Source organism: Porites lutea, chromosome 3, assembly GCF_958299795.1.
Source record: "Porites lutea chromosome 3, jaPorLute2.1, whole genome shotgun sequence".
Lineage (NCBI taxonomy): Eukaryota > Metazoa > Cnidaria > Anthozoa > Scleractinia > Poritidae > Porites > Porites lutea.
In genome coordinates, this window is record NC_133203.1 from 9,362,622 (window position 1) to 9,378,612 (window position 15,991).

At 38.2% G+C, this 15,991-nt stretch overlaps 1 protein-coding gene across 1 annotated transcript in view; it reads left to right on the forward strand.

Annotated features, from left to right (window-relative positions):
• The first annotated feature begins 1,892 nt into the window (after positions 1-1,892).
• Positions 1,893-15,991, forward strand: part of LOC140931528 (uncharacterized) — a 69,252-nt gene continuing 55,153 nt past the window's right edge. Inside the window, exons 1-4 of the mRNA XM_073381335.1 lie at positions 1,893-1,993; positions 5,950-6,079; positions 7,908-7,978; positions 12,677-12,758. The gene's annotated coding sequence lies outside the window, so the exon portion shown is untranslated. The remainder of the gene's footprint in view (positions 1,994-5,949; positions 6,080-7,907; positions 7,979-12,676; positions 12,759-15,991) is intronic.

A 15,991-nucleotide genomic window follows, 5' to 3' on the forward strand; every position in this document is an offset into this window, starting at 1 on the left:
ATGAAGAAAAAGTGTGAGGACGAAGCCAAGAGGGAAGAAGAAGGAATAAAAGAATGCGGAGTGGCTTGCTGCGAAAGTGAAGGCGACAAACCGTGCAATGGTGCCATTACGATCTTTGTTGTTGACAGATTATTGATGGTAAACGTGGCAGTCATTTTCAGCTTAAGATTGCTATAAGTACTGCATCTGACACTCTTGATCCATATTATGCTCGAAGCATTTCTTTTCTCACCACGCCTACTATAGCCTGCCTAGCCGGCCGGATTAGAAGGAGCCAAGAGAAGATTGGGAGCAAGTCGACCCTGCCGCCAAAAACGTAACCTCTTGAAATAACAATTCCGCCAGCTGCGCAGGCGTAGAACTACAGCTATTTTGGCTTTGTGCAGGGGATCATGGGAAAGGCGAACCCTTCCTTCCCAGCTTCCTTTGCGCCAACGCTTAACGCTCCCATGGTCCAATGCGCGATACTCCTTGATCGCTCGCAGTAGCGTTTTTTTTTTTTTACCAAACACTTGAGACCCCTAGGAACGAGGCAGTGGGCCTTCTGTGACCCTAAGGGTACAGGAAATATTGAATAACGGCCGATTGACTTCATTTTCTGCAATGTTTCGAGATCTGACAGACAATCGAGACAAGAACGTAAATGTGCGCATAATTTTTTTTTAGATTGCCAAGCAGTCAGTATTATTTCTCAAAATCGTTTTTTTTTTTCATTCTCTATTTTCCTCCCTCGTTCCAGACCTTTTGTCTAACGCGTCCTTGACCTACGGGCTGTTTTTCTATACTGTTGATTTTCACACAGTTTTAAGGCAGTGCTTCTTTATTACTGAGTGAACTGTATATCTGATTGGCCCTACTAGAATGCAAAAATAGCCTTTCGTAAAATCCAGCTAGTGGTCTATTATCAATGCTGCGTTCTGATTGGTTGAGATACTACGAGGTTATATGTTATAGCCCACTAATAGCGAAAGGCGCGGGCTTTCTGGCGGCAAAAAAAGGATTAAAGTCTATCTTTAACTAGCTAAAAGTTTTTATTCTCAACATTTTTGTCCAACTAGTTGGATTTTACTAAAACGATTATTCCTCTCGCCCTCATGACCTCTGAGTCAATAGCCCATGGAGTCAATAGCTGGAGGAATAATTGTTAAATAACGCACGATTTTCATGAGCTAATGGCTTTTGAAATTCATTATACAGGAGTTTTATGAACTACAAGCTTTCAATTCATAAGGTCATTAGACTGATTCAGGCCTCTGTGTACATCAATTAAAATTTTTGACTTTTTGAGTTCTTAGAGGTCTTGTTACTGTTGTTGCCAGTTTGTTGCTTTTGAAAGTCCTTCCGTAAGAACTTTTTTTTCAGTTTTTTTTTTCCGCAAGAACGTCACTCAGTTTGGAGTCAAAATCATTACAAGACTTCCTTTTTTCCTACGTTTGATATTTTGCTGAATAATGTACCAGCTTATACGTCTCATACGTACGTAAGCATTGCTGGATTTCATATCATGGGAGACTGGATATGACTTGGTTATCATGGAAATTCAATACAAGACCCATATGTTAAGAAAGACCACATTGAGACCACATTGTCCGCGTTTGGTCGGTTCATCTGGCCAATCACTTGAACAAGAAACAGCCATTCAAAAACTTGACACTTGCCAGAACGTCTTGGATTTTTTTGAATGCCTGTATCTCCCTTAATATTTGCCCTCTTGGTGGTCTCTCAAAAGCGGCGGTTTTTCAAAACCGAGGGCGCTTTTCCTGAACGGAACATGTGGGTCTTGTTTTCGTGCCCATTCTTCCCCGGTATGAAATTATGTTCTTCGCGTTCCAGGCGAGGGCGCTAAGCAAATACAAACATTTGGCGCTTAGCGCCCGCGCCTTAGTAAGGCGGTACATAGGAAACGTGGGGAGCAAATGGAGCGTTTTTCGGGGTTTTCCTTCAAGAAATGTATGGAAAGAAACGACCAGAAAAGTCGGAAGACTACTACAGTGTGAGTAATTCATTTTTCCGTACAGTCCCCTACATTTGTTATGCTCGAAGCATATCTATTTCACACGAACAGTTCAGAGTTTATAGGAATAGAATCGAAACATGTAGAAAATGCCTAAATGTAGCAGCTGATGTAGGAGGTTGTGCGGAATTCTTACCGTAATGCAAATTTATTTTAGATAGATTTAGTCTTTATTTCGTCGGAAATCATTATTCCCGATTAGTGAAGGTCAGGGTCAAATATTGGCATTCAATCAAGATCGTTGAAAAACCAAAAAAAATGCTAAGACATGAATAAGTTTCCGGCAAATGTCTTTGTGTTGCTATACCGTTGCATTTGGTCAAGGCACAGTTCACTTTCATTGCTGTGGAACATTTATCTTGGCAGTTGTTTTAGTAGATGGATGGATGGTTTATTAATTACAGTGGGCGGGATGAGTGTAACAAAGCAAGTACCCCTCTATGTGTAAAAGTTTAAAAATACACCCCAAAAATCTGTCTTAAATGAAATATGGAGTCGCTCTCTTCCTTTAACTCTCATGCCCTGCTGCCCCTAGCCCTCTGTCAATTTATCTAGAAACATGTGGTAAAATCTGAGGCTTTAACAACACATTAATATCGCGATTAATTATTAATCGCAATATTAACGCTGTGATAGCGATAGACCGATAGCAAAAATGAAACGTATTGAGAACAATACGGATATTTTCTGGAACCAATAACCAATACGGATATTTTCTGGAACCACACAATTATAATTGTGATAGTGTAGAGAACTATCAATAGTTTTGATAGTTTCCATACTTCTAACATTTTGACTTCTTGGGAAAAATAGAGGCACCTTTTTTTTTACCCATCTTTGATTCTTAAGGTGACAATAATGATAAAAAAGAAACTGATAAAAACGATAAAAAACAATCTACCACCCTACAGCACCTAGAATGTTTTAGCGTCTTGATTCTTGAACCGCTTTGTACCTGTATTGCATGACCACCACTTGTTAGTTATTTCTTAAAGTACAAGGTATTAAGTAAAAACAGATATTCCTGAAAACTATGGCAATACAAACAATTGCAATAGTACCTTTACTATCGCAATACTGCCGCAATATCCATGTGGCCTGTTGCAATACGATTGCAATAGTTAAAATTTCCCCAGTAGTCACCCCTAGTAAAATCTGTATCAGGCCTTTTCTCAGTGTTTTTTGGGATGCTTGGTAGTTAAATATCACAAAAAAAAGAAAACTGATGGAAACTAAAATTGGCTGCGCATGAGAATTCACCACAGATAAAACTGGCTGGCCCATCATTTTAAATTTTTGGGGTAATGGCTGCATTGATACATTGTAGCTTCATTCCAACAGTGTGGCTACTAAGGTTGAGAATCTTAAGTTTCCAAAAAAATGTAGTGATTGGATAACCTGAGAAAACAGCCAACATTTCGTGATGCCACAACTGGTTTCCCCTTGAATTGATGTCTGGGCAATGAGCACAGAAATTCCATATTAAAGACACATCACTACCCAAATCTAGGTAGTGCTTCTGATTCATTGGCTGAAGCAGATTTCCCAGGCGGCATGTCTCTCAGACATCATTTGGGAAAACCAGTGGCGACTTTGTGAAATGTTGGCTGTTTTCTGAGGCTAGTGACTGGTTAGTGTTTGAGTGTTTCGGAGCCAAGTATGAATTTTGATAATTCTAATCTGACCTGTTGGTATATATATTGTAACGAGAGGGGTTGGGAGAATTCGAGACAGTTATACAAACCCGAGACTTCGTCGCGGGTTTGCATAACTGTCAAGAATTCTCCCAATGCCTCTAGTGTTAATATCAGATTATGCAAACACAGGGAAAAAGTTTTTTATTGCTTTTATAAAATAACTTTCCCGAGTAAAGACGCAAAACTCTTTGTATGGCACTGATTAAAAGAGAAATTCTTACCAGTTGCAAAGTCTTGTCCACGAAGTCTTGCACGTGTAATCAGTTCTTGTTTTGGAAAATACGGAATTTTCTCTCTTAAAGTGTCAGCTTAAGCAAAAAAAATTGACACACCTTTCCAAGTTTCAGCCGACGAAGGAATGGGTAATTAAAGTAAACTTGTCGAGTTTTTAACGCCAAAACTTTTTCAAATTTGTGCTTGCATGATTTAATAGCACGTGAAAAACAAAACATCTTGGCGCCACAACCATGTTTACGTACTCTCATGCAAACACTCCTCTTGGCCAATCAAAGCGCACGTACTATCTTAGTTATTTTTATAAAGATTTATGTGTCTGGCCCATTTGCAACTGCCTTTGAGAATTGTGCCTGACCTACTCTGTGCACATTTCCAACACCCCACCCCACCCCACCCCCATAGCAATAATTAATTATAAATAACGAACAGGCCCGTAAAATAATGTTTTCTGCTTAGCGGAGAACTCTGGTGGTTGAGTTGAAAATGAAAGAGTGAAAGAAGATAGAAAAGGATTGGGTTGCTAACCTTATGGGCTTAGGAGAATGTTGAATTGTGGTGGCATCCTATCTTAGCTTGAGTATCAGGAACCCCTGTCTGGTTTTTGTTAGCCTGTCTGCCCGTGTTCTGTAGCTTTCCTTTTCAATCGAGAGAGTATAATTGGACAGAGAGCAGGTCTGTGCCCTAGCAGAGCCCGGTGGCCCAGAAAATCTTACTATTTTCATACAAATCACATGCTCGACACCTTTGATTTTACAGGTTCAGAGCACCAAGCTCCCTTCAATTTTCCTTAGAGCACAGCCTGGGAGAGGGAACCATAGGGTGTTGGCTGGGATATGTGAATTTCACTAAAGTTTTTTTTTGGAGGTTGTAATTAAAAGTAAGGCTAATTCCTGAGATGTCGACACATGTTACTCAACTACTCAAAGCACCAAATTCAAAATATCGTAATTTTCTTCTGACAATGCTGAAAAAAGTTTGCGCACCTCTCTGGAAACCAACTTCCGATCATCTTAAATGTTTAGTTGGTCTAAAAATAACTTTGGTGAATTATGCCAAGGAAAAAAAGAAAAAATAATAAGCCTCCCGCTGAAGTTTTTGTCTGGCAGAAGAACTCTGTATTATAACTGCCCGTGTTGTCTCTCTATTAAAAAAAAAAAAACAAAAATTTGAACTTGGTCACTAAGTGCCGCGATGAACCATTTTTACGCAGCCAATCAGAAGAAACTACTCAAATGTATGTACTATTCAGTTTGATAATCCCTTAACCACAAGCGGCTCGCTACAGAGGTTTCTTCCGGGGCGTATAAAACAAACCATCTACGCTACTGACAAGCGATGCGAACGACTTCGTAAACGCTAATAGCCATGCAAGAGAGAAACCTCTGCTCGCCTAGTGCGTAAGGCTTGATCAACAAATTCCTATCTTAATTCTTTGCATTTTTAATTTAGATATTTTTTAAAATAATTTATTTTTGATTTACAGTGTAAATAAACGTTGTTGTTGTTAAGGCATTTTTTTTTAAATTAGGCCATCCCTCTTTTTTCTTCGTTTACTGTCGAATGCTTTTCCTGATATTGGGTCGGTCGGTCGGTTTGAAAAAAAAAACCTAAAAAAAATTACAAGAAGTCTCGAAATAGTAGGCCCTGGTAGCCCAGGACAACGTTAAAAGTTTACATTCACATATTTGGATTAACAAAATGTGCGATATACTGTGAAAAATGCTCATGTTTTTGTTCCTGTTTTTCTCTACGCTGTTACTATGCTCATTTTTCATATTAAAAGTTATTTCAAGTGAAAAATGGTGTAACTACGTCGTTACTTTTTTTTTTTTAAAAAAATGCCAAAAATTTGGGTCGGTCGGACGACGGTGAACGGAGAAAAAAAAAGAGGATGGCCTTAGATAATAAGAAAACCTGCTATAATGTTTATATGCTTGTTCTGTCCACCCTTCAGTCTCTTGTTTGCTTCGTTCATTTTCTCCTTTCCTTTCTCGCTTACAGCATGTTCTTTGGAAAGTATACAAAGCTCTTTAGCTACCTTGACCCAAGACGCTTCTGCAGAGGGTGGAAACATGTACGCAAAGGTCACAACTGTTGTAAAGCAAATAATTCCAACTCCTCTTCGCTGCAGGTATTTTCACTAGTAAAAATTTTTACATTAGAGACCTTCAGATTCGGGGACGAGTTCAACTAGGAAGTCGAAATTTGACTTTAAGTATTTTTCGCGTATTCTCAAAAAGATGTACATACCGGAAAGCTTCATTTTCCTTTTTTCGCGAGCAAATTTGCCTAACACGGTTTTTTTTTAATGAAAGAGGTAAAGCCCTCTCCTGATCGAAAAATGATAAAACTTCTAACAGTTGATCACTTGTTTCCGTCACTACGACATTCTCGCGTGCGATCGTGTTTACCCGCCAAAATGACGCTGGTTCATGCGCACGCACTACTTAGTACTGAGAAAATATCGTTCTCTTGGTCGTTCTCTTTGAACCTATAAGCTCTCTATTACAGAGTGAAGCGATCAAGCCAGTGATTATATATGTTGTGGTATACGGTAGTTGTTATCTAGAGAGCCCTTGAAGTGCTACGTAAGACTAGAGGTAAAATTTCAAAAAATCGTTCGTCTGATGAATGCACCTTCGGGGATTCGGACCCCCAGCTCTTCCCCAGGAACCACCACTGCACTTCAGGCGTAAACTACGGCGGGACGGCGAATAAAAATAGAAGAGCCTCTTTTGTAGTCGTTCTTCTTCGTCCCAGGATGCCTTGCAGCATGCTGATATTTATCTCGCGCGTTGTCTCGCACGATTTCTCGCGAGTCTGATCCACCAGCGTAATTTTGTTGACTACCAACGATGAATAGCGTACTTTCGTGTGAAAAATAATTAATTAGAAATAAAAGAGCTTACCAAGTTCAAATTGCAGCAATTAACGCTTGCCAGCCATGATTGTGAGATAGAGAAAAGACATTTCCGTAGGAAATACAGTTTTGGGCATTACAATCATCCAAAGAACGCCCGGATCTTTAGAGTTGTTTACGTTATGGATCAACAAAGAACAAACTAATCAAATTCGAGGAACTCTTGTCATTTTGATATTCTATGGGTTAATAATATAATTTTTTTTTTTAATATATAGGTGCAACCTTTAAAGTTTATTTCTTTATTCCATTCTATTCCGGTAATAATCTATTTTTTTTTACCTCGGTCAGTATTTCATGACGTTTAATGTAGTGATGGAAACGCAGGTGCTAAAGGCTCCTGTTTGACAAAACAAAAGAAGTCTTTTTCAGGTTAAGACATCGCCTATAATTTTAGCATCGATCAGTTTTCTTGTTATAACGTTTTCTCAGTTCCAAACTGATCTGAGGGTGTGTGTTTGAATTTGTTTTTGCCAAATAATTTTAAACTATATATCTATTGTTAATTTATGCCCCTAAATACGGCCATGTTAGCACAGAAAGACTGGCAAGTGATATTATCTTGAACGGTTTGGAGTATAAACTCTTTTTCAATGCAAATATTTTCTTAATGATGAAAAAGACTTTAGCATCAGATTCAGATTGCGCACACGAATGTTATGAAAATAATGACAAATTTGATCTTAATTAGTTCAAAGCACTAAATATAATGAATTCAAGCCATGAATTTGACAACCCGTCTTTCAAAATATTGGGCTCCTTTTTTGTTCTTTTCGCGTGGACGAAGGTCATTTTTCCGTTGATATTGAACCCGAGAGTAAGGTCCGAAGTGACAGACAATTGGTTGCCTAAAAGTTGTCAGCATTAATGCAAAGTGTATTAAGAGGATATTACTAATAGTGCAAAGGCACAAAGTTCTACTAATGAGTGTAATTTAATTAGAGTAGTGGTAGGTATTTATTGTAATTACGCACGCCCGGGAGACATCGGCAATAACAAAGGAATATGAGCTTAAATGACTTTTAATTTATTCAAACAGCCGTTTTGGGGAACTTGCCGCCGATTGCGTTTCCGTATTCACAGAAGGAATTTCAAAGTTCAATTTTTAAGGTAAGGTTATTTTACTTTTTTGTAAAAATAGATATAGATAACGATAGTGCAATGATAAATTCCAAAAATAAATTTATCCATAAAAGAAAGTCCAATAGAATACAGACCATAGACTAGGTCTTTAAAGTGCTTAATCGCTTTACGAGCTTTTTGGCCATGGAATTTGCCTATTTTCATGGCGATCATCAACTAAACATTTCTCGCTTGAGTAAAAAGATAAAAAGCGTTCATGAAATTTGAAATGGCTATTTCCCACCTTTTAATGGTTATTCTTCCTGATATTAACTTGATTATTGCTGACTTGTTATTTTTTACACTCGATAACATTTTCTAAAAGACAATTAAAAAGTATAAGTTATTTCGTTTCGCGATTTTGCTTTTCCTTTCTGAATCTTAACGACGTTTATTTTGGGTTAGAAATAATGGACGAGCAATTATTTCAAATGCATGTTTCCAGTTCTTTCGGTGAGGACAACCTATTATTGTTAGTGAGCAAGCCAAATATATGATAAACTGTGTTGTCGGTAAGGCATTTCAAAGTTCAAACAATCAGGGGCAAACTGAGAAGATGAAAATTATCCGTCCTTACTTTAACATTGTTTGTTAAGAGTACAAGCTTTAGATTAAAAAAAGAAAGAAAGACAGAAAAAAAAACGATTTACAAAAACATGATATAAATTGTTATTTATATGCCCGGTAGCACTTCATCAAAACAAGGAAAATGAGGTCGCTGTAATGTTTTTCCCCCTAGACGTTTCATGCAAACCATCAACACTAATTTAGAAACTCTTTTATTAATTTTATTCAGAAAAGGTAAAAGGTCAGAAGGGCCTACAAGTGTTGTTTTCAAAGGGTTAGATGTCTAATCACGCTACACGATTCGCAAAGAACAAGCATGCAACGGTTAATACACGACTCAATCTCTTCACCTATACACTCACTGAGCCAGCCAGGATTAACTCGTACATCGGGATACGCTACAAAAGTTATTATTCAAATCTAGAGTTTTGTGTGTTGTATTTTCCTATCTGCTGCGCAAACTAATAAATTACTCACTTCTAAGAGGTAATAAACAAGAAAAACTATAATAAGACACAACGTCACTATGTTCACCGTCAAACTAACCCACCGCCCACTTAAGTTCATAACAATGTTTTCGTTCCAATTCTAATGTAACTTTTTCCCTTAGTCTATAATCTTTACGTTTTTATTTATTCTTTCACACTCAACTTTTTTGCCTAGCACTTTTGTTAATTATTTCGTTTAGTACTGTGTTACAGTTACGAATTTCCAGTCAGCAGTAATGTCATTTATAATTCGTCTTGAAAACGTAAAAACGATCAATTTTTGGGTGGAAACGTGAAAGAAAATTTCCGGCAATACAGTCTTTCCGGACAGTAATTTTGATGGACAAAAGTTAATCAGCACGACTTCCATTAGCTACTTTATCTCACTTGTTTGAAATTTCCTGTTGGCTTAAGGAAACTTGTTGAGAACAAAGCTAACGAAGATATAACACGATTTTCTAAATTACAGACGAAGAGATAATTACGATTGAAACCACCAAAAATAAGGTGATAACTTAACAGAAGAGAAAGTCATACCAAGTCCTCAAAATTTTTATTTTTGGAAATCTTTCTCTTCAGAAACATTTAACAGTCAACTGTCTCTAAGACCCACACTAAGTGTCGGTTGTAGTCCGCCCTATAGTATATTATGTGGTGGATGTTTCTTTGTGATGCGGAAACTCAGCTCTAGGTTAGATATTGTTGTGTTGTGGTGTGGCTATTGTTCATGAGGTAAATATAGATTCATCTGCCTATCCCAGCACTGACGTCGGCTAAGAACTAATCAGCAATCATATATCTGTGTTTATGCTTTAGTCTGACTGGTGCTCAACAGCCCGTACATGTATTTATTGCTTAATTTTGCTATTGCAACACCAAAACTGTCTGATTTGAGCTGTCCGATTATCTAGAGCTTGTAATCGAACAGTGGAACAGCCAATGAAAATGTTGGAGGAAGCAAAGGTCACTGGTTAATGAAATTTAACTACATAGCCCACGATAACCAGTTAAAATCAGTGAAAAAATAATAACTGAGCAGGCCATCCAGTTTCAGCTTGAAAACAGATCATGATAGAAAAGGACGAAGTGAACTGATCCAATTCCTGTTAACATTTACTAACTAGTGTTATTCATTCAACAAATTTCTCTGTCTCTGATTGGCTTTCATCCCCCGGGTCATTCCTTGTAGCTGGCACTGACCAAAGTTGGAAGATTTAGGCAATATATAATCGCAGTCTTGTTTCCAAGCTATGGCGCGGCAACATAGCTGCTTTGGCGTGAGTGTAGAACTCGAGAAAATGGCGAAAGAGTCCACGACTGTCTTAAGACTAACCAGACTAGAGTTTAACAGAACTCAAATTGAAGGGAACAGATGCAAGAATACGCAAAATTATTTCTCGATGCTTGCGCTTCGTGCTCGCCTAAAAAACGCTAAAAATAGCGCCTGTTCTGCAGGCCAGAAGAGTATCTGCAAGGAAAAGACATCTCTTTATATATTTTGAATAGTTGTACGTGTAACGTATATGCTTAAATAGAAGAAGGAACTATGGAAATACGTCACGTCTTTCACGGTGATTGATTGGTTAGATTTCTCCTTAGTCTTAGTTTTCCAAATATGGAAATTTCCGTTATCTGAGTATTCGCTGGGGGTATGGTGCGGACGTAACATTTTCAAACTCATAAATACTTGATATGAAACTGAGTCATGGAAATCAGATGAGAAACTCCTCATTTTTCATCCTTCATTTCTCCTTCTAAAATCGTTTTGTTTGAGAAGTACTTTCAAACATTCCAAACAGTATTCAATACAATATCTAACACCCTCGATGGGTTCGTCATAAATGGTCCTCTGCGCGTCGTATGTTCAACTCTGTTTATTCTCAGTGTTTGATTTTGAGTAAACACTGTGACTGTCATGTTTGGTATATCACTAACAATCATTACATGATGGCTTGGATATTCCGATGTTTCTTCTCTTGTTGGCCTTGGATATCTTACTCATTTGCATAGAAAATCTGTAATGATGCACCAGCACGGCCATATAATTAGCATTTTACGGCACTGTTCCACACATTGTAAACAACTTCCAAATTAAAGGTTAACGATTGCTGGTTATGAAGAATTAGCTAGGGGATTTGAACGGAGAAATATTTTGAATGAACAATAATGTCCTTTATTTGTTACCTGTAGTGTACAAATCATTGTCTGTACCTATCAGCACAGCTGTAGACATTGCAGTTTGCGCTCGCTCGCTCGCTCATAACTCTTTGGCAAGCGTCTGTCTACTCTACAGAGGCCTCTTTGTGTCCAACGCGCGCTTATGTTTTTTTAATAGACCTTGTCACGGTTTTGGAAGCTATCTTGACGAGTAGGCAACCGCTTGAGAAATTACAGTGTTTGCATGAGTATCTAGTTAACAATTAATGAATGAGGCTGAGTATCTTATGAAGAATTATGGAGATCGAGGAGGGTGTCATCGGCCGAGGCGGATAACACCCTCCGAGATCTCCATAATTCTTCTTAAGATACGAAAGCCGAATTCAATAATTGTTTAATTATTCATTCAAAATAATGAAAAAATATTTCACGAGTGAGCGCAGCGAACGAGTGAAATATTTTTCAACACTCGAAGAGAAATTTCGTATCTCCGCGCGGCCATGTAATATCCTCTATATTTTTTTCAGAACATTCGTTTTACGGAAATTATTTGACATTAGATTCTCATACAAACACTGTAATTTCTCGCCCGCTTGCCTACTCGTCAAGATGGCTTCCAAGACCGTTACAAGGTCTATTATTTCTATTTTTGATGGAATACACATGGGGATCCCGGGAGCCTCTACGAGGGAGACAGGGGTAGTCTTGTATTGAGATATGATTGCGTTAGTCTTGACGTTCTCAGATAAAGCTGTTTATCCACCAAAATCAACTTCCGAATATAAGGTTGCTCTAAGTTCTGGATGTCAAGACTTGTATTCTCGCATTTGTCTTGTCAGTGCGCGTCAAAGGCCTTTTCAAGGCATAAAAAATTTTAAGGATCTAATTAAAATCATGTAATGAAAGGTTGGTTTAAAGGTTTAGATGAAATAGAGAAATTTAAAAAATACGTACTTACCCGGCTTGTGATCAGACATCCGGCTACGTCAAATTAAATTCAACGTCAAATTTATGACGTTACTCCAATATATTCTTATTAGTACTCAATATCTGTAAAAAAGTAGACGGCTGAAATAACCGGAGAAAACCATTAATTACTCATTTCCTCGAATAGCTAAATCCTTAGGAACTAAATTATCCAAATCAGATATGAGGACGATAACCATATACAAGGCTAGTTAAGAAGACGTTTATTATGATTCCGATCCATTTGCGCAGCCCTTTCACACGTTTGTGACTGTATAACTTGCCCAGTCCTGCATCGGAGAGTAGGGAAATCGATCCTGCCAGTTTTATGCGTATATTAGATCCACGGAGGTCATAGCCGTCAAAAACTACTCCTCCCAGCCCTTTATTTGATTGAAATCTTCCTGGAATTCCACAAACATGACGCTTAAGCGGATGTTGAGAAACTGCATACGACAGGAAAAAATTAACTTCTGTAAATTTTCACGATTTTCTTTCTTCCGTCTAGAAATCCACGAACGGGAAATAGTGCGGTAGACTATATGCCTCAGGTCCTCAGGTAATCAGAGAGCCATTCTTCTTTACCAAAGGTAAGTCTCCTCCTTGTTCATACGCACTCTGTATAAATTTTTCTTTAATTTCTTTATTTCCATTCTTCATTAGCGCTCCTAAAAACCAAAATAAAACGTTCCAGTACAAGCTCTTGTAAAAACACCATTTTCCTTTTTTTCCCTTTTAATTCCCGCTAAGGCCTTGTACGGCACAGCAGCTCATACAGCTCGTCCTCGAACCTGATGATGGCTGCCTTCTTTCTAGTCAGAAATTTCTGACGGACTATGGTGTCGGTTGCGCTAATTTTTCTTAATTAATGAGTGTTTTAACAACGCAAGATTCGCTCTTCTTCAATATCTTGTACTATAACAACGGTTGGTGTAACAAAGTCAAGTGTAACAAGGGGGACTTTTTCAGGTTCTATGCTTCGCATCCTCAAACTGTCTTTACAGAATGTAACAAAATTACGTTGAAACGTGACTCGTTTTATTTCACAGCATTATTAACGGAGCTTTAGAATTACCCATTTTAAATATTCATTGGGGGGCATTGAGATAAACAGCGGTTATTGAAGTGCTTTCCGCGATTAATCGGCGTGAGACGTGAGTTCTACTTCGTAAAGACTCGTAAATTAATAGCCGTTTTGACACAAAACTCGTGCTGTCTGATGGGTTCGCAACTTAAATCGACGCAAGCTGTCTTAAATGTCTCATTGTGGGTAAACAGTGATTGTTGATCGTTTACTTGATTTGATAAAAAAAAAATTTTGCCAATGAAATCCTCATTTTAAGACAGAACTTGAGTTTATTTTCTTTTTTCTTAAAAATATTTTGGTCCTGTTCATTTGATCTTTTGACATAGTTTCAAGCGTATCCGTCAAAATTGCGGAAGTCAATCCAAAGTGCTCGGACAGCTCTGAGGTTATACAATGCGAAAAGGTTAAAGAAGATTATTTTCCTTGCTATACTAACAGCATAAGACGACATACTAAATTAGCCCGTCATTCCCATCTGTTGTAATGTGGAATATGTACATGTATTCTCACAATTATAGCTAGAGAAGCAAAATGTTAATAATTTCTTTAAAAAATGGTTCAATCACCAGCATTTTATTACATGCCTTCCTGTAACCTCTACACTGGTATAACTAATTTTGGTAAAAAATCTGGTGTCTGGTGGCCATAATCTCCTTAATTTGTGTTCGTCACGTCCGTTTGCTAGCAAACCTGCTGAGTAATTTTATTGCGTGCTCCATTTTCTCCTTAGGAGCCTTAAGAATAAGGCGCTGTCAGACTTCTAACTCTACTTCTCCTGTCTTGTAGTTTGTACTTAAACTGATTTTGGTCCTTAGATAATCTTTAATTAATAATTCTGAATTTTGGCCGTCCAAAAATTGCTTTTTCCTCTTGAAAAATGTCCCAGAGACTAGAAACGAGTAAAGAAGGCAGATGACGTCATATGACGTCAGTTGATTTGCTCAACTGTCGTTTCCAGTTCTTGTCGTCACTTTTTGTTTTGTGGAATTAAGCGATGTATTTGGCTGTAAGAAAGGTATAGCAAAGCAAATGGAGGTTCTGCTAACGATCGGGGAGTTATCGACATTGACAATCCTTCGTATATTACATTCTTGCAGATCATTCTACGTCATACTTGTCAATTTGGCCTCGCTGTAGGGCGGACATTTTCGGGGAAATTTGCGCCCTTGAAGACGAAAACAAATTATCCATGATTTTGACGAGTTTAAATTTCGGATACATATTATACACATATTTAAGCATTAAAAACGCAAAAAAAAACAGCAATAACAACAACAACAATCGAGTCATATACACTTTAAACAAAGAGAAATCTGATTTCGTTTTAGTTTGTTGATTAAGCTGCTGACCAGCGCCGGCTTTCCTGAAGTGGTGCTTTTATTGTACTGAAGCTTGTTCTAACTTTTGCGTCTGTGGATGAAATCCTAAAGAGTGGTCATTCAATTGAAAGCTTATGAGCAGTACTTTCTTGTGGTGCTGTTTATCATGCCTTGCAATGTGGTTCTTACTTTCCGTCTGTGGATGAAATGCTAAAGATTGGCCAATCAAATGAAAACTACTGAGCGGTACTTTCCTGTGGTACCGTTTCAGCTGTTTATTATGCTGTACAAGGTGGTTCTAACTATATGGACGAAATCCTAGAGTGTTGCCATTCAAAAGAGCAAGCAACGGAGCAGTACTTTTCTGTGGCACTGTTTATTATGCTGTACAAGGTGGTTCTGAGTTGTAAGTCTGCGGATGAAATCCCTTAAGCGTGGTCGTTGAAACTAAAGCTACTAAGCAATACTTTTCTTTTAAATGATCGTCTTACGCTGAATGAATTCCAATATAGCACTTAGGCTGACTGGAGGTCCGCCCAGCCATCTACACTATCTCTGACGCTAGAAGTCATTCAAGGGATAAACGGATTAAAAGTATTCTATGAACGAAGCTCAATTTTTTAGCTTGTGACTAGACGTTCTCAGGAAGCTCTCAGAAAATGTCTACAGTCACGTTTCTCTAAGATGGACAGCTTTGGGGCCGGCACTATTCGTCCATCTTAGAGAGATGTCTGTCTTATGGAGAGTCAAATAAAGAGAGTAAAGAAGACAGGGACCAACTCTAGGTGTTCGTGTTTTCGAGATGTCCGTCTTATAGAGGTGTCCGTGAGAGTGAGTAGACTGTATTTTCATTGGCCTTTAAAAACATTCCTGCTATTGTTTTTAGGGCTAGAGACACTCTTTAATAATTGAGGATATTACATGGCCGCGCGGAGATACGAAATTTCTCTTCGAGTATCACATGTGAAGATAACATGTTATTTTCACATGTGAAGATATCAAGTTTTCGCGCGAAAGTTCACCTGGTATTTCATTGTTGTTTATATAATAATAATAATTCAGCTATAGAGCAACTCGCTCTGAGAGCTTGAACATGCCCCTCCCCCTGGTAGTAACGCTGAGGTCCTTTACAGGGTGACCTTGTTTATATACTTAGTGACTTGATGGGATAGTGGTCCATCACAGGGTAACCAGGATTAAATACTATGTGGTGCTTGAAGAGTAAAACCATCCCCTCCCCCCTGTATGAAGAGCTAGTCCTTTCAGGATACCCTGGTGTATAATGGCGTGATTGAGGGTATAACTAGTTTCCCTGGGTGGAATGATATAGCACATTTACAGGGTGACCCGCTGATTTATGTTGTTACGTCTCCTTTTCTCCCACCCACCCACCCACCCACCTTGTTTAGATAGATAG